At 35.0% G+C, this 1525-nt stretch overlaps 1 protein-coding gene across 1 annotated transcript in view; it reads left to right on the forward strand.

The window, feature by feature from the left end:
- The first annotated feature begins 409 nt into the window (after nucleotides 1-409).
- The window catches only part of LOC107560174 (psychosine receptor-like), a 4546-nt gene continuing 3430 nt past the window's right edge, over nucleotides 410-1525 (forward strand). The window contains exon 1 of the mRNA XM_016244269.1: nucleotides 410-507. The gene's annotated coding sequence lies outside the window, so the exon portion shown is untranslated. The remainder of the gene's footprint in view (nucleotides 508-1525) is intronic.

The following is a 1525-nucleotide window of genomic DNA, read 5'->3' on the forward strand; positions in this document are numbered from 1 at the left end:
GTTATCATGCAAACCAGTGGTTGTGTGGAGTATTTTACAAAAGTTGAGGATTAATCTGTTAACATTATTTGAAGTAAAAAAAAAAAGTTAGTCTTATAGTAAAAATTAATCAACTCAATTTGCTGGGTAAAATTAACCCAACATGTGTTCTGTCCTATATTTATTCAGCCCAAATTGGGTTGTTTTTTAGAGTGTAAAGTCCAAAATTTTACTTCCTTTATGAAAAAGCCGATATGTAATAAACAAATTGGTAAGCAGACGAAACATAAAAATAAGTTTGAGCAATCATTTTTCGAGAAGGCAGATAACTGTCACTATGGTGTCACTTCTCGAGTGTTTGGTGGTTTTTGCACACTGTGGTTAAACAAGGAAGTTATGTTTTTCGTATTTCCTCCCCTGTGGAGGAGATCGTTGTAATGTGCAGTTCTTTCATGTATATCTTTGTAAATCTTATCATATTTTCATAATTTTGTCCAAAAACAAGATTCCTGAATCACTGCACTTATGGTGAGTTTAGATTTGATTATCTTCTGGTAAAATTCAGCACATGTTTGGTTGGTTGATTTATTTCAACATTCTAGTGAAGCTACAATGTTATTCTAGTAATATTAGGGCTGTTTTGTGAGTAAAAAAGGCCGATATCGATATATCAGATGATAATCTTTATGTGCATATTATAGTACAGTACCAGTCAAAAGTTTGGACACTTTCCTATTCGTGTGTCCAAACTTTTGACTGGTTCTATATATAGAATACAGTATATACATAAACAGAATATATATAAACACTTTTTTTTTTTAATGATCAATCAAATGTGATCAAACACTTACAATGACGTGACAAAAATATGTAATGGAGGCAGGGTATTTAACAATTTAACAATACACTTTATTATCCAAAATGAGTCTGACATCAGTGCACTGAACAGTCAAGTTGAAGTTTATTCAAATTTATTTCAATTGAATTCCATTCAGCTTTATTCAGCTGAAGTTTATTTCACTTCGGAATTTCAGATTTTCACCACGCAAATAGTGTTTCTTCACACACAGACGAAACTTACTAGTGAAGTGTAACATAATATACCTCTGTAAATAAATACTATTTAAATTCACATCTCGCGCACTTTAATGCCCTTTGAAGCTAAAGTACGTTCCCTTCGAACTGGAATCATGGCAGAAAGTCCACTTCGCAGGGCACTTACGGCTGAATAGAGCAAACCTCTGAAGTGATAAGAGAAACATACAAAATGTGCATAGCGGGGGGTCGCAAGGAACAGGATTAGGAACTGCTGCTTAATAGCATTGCATCTCTCCAACTAGGTGACAGCGTAGTGCTAAATCAACATTCAACAAACTCAAGCCACCTGTATTTGGTGCGGTCCCCCCCTGCCATTACAGAGATATGGCCGTTCAAAGTTTCAATGGTATTCCATACGCTTTAAAGCATTTCATCCAGGTCGCTAGTAGCAAAAAATGGAGCCCGCTCAGTTGGACAAACAACGTAATTGCACCATTTTCAAGCATTT

The sequence above is a fragment of the Sinocyclocheilus grahami genome, unplaced genomic scaffold, assembly GCF_001515645.1.
Source record: "Sinocyclocheilus grahami isolate Dianchi unplaced genomic scaffold, SAMN03320097.WGS_v1.1 scaffold713.1, whole genome shotgun sequence".
NCBI lineage: Eukaryota > Metazoa > Chordata > Actinopteri > Cypriniformes > Cyprinidae > Sinocyclocheilus > Sinocyclocheilus grahami.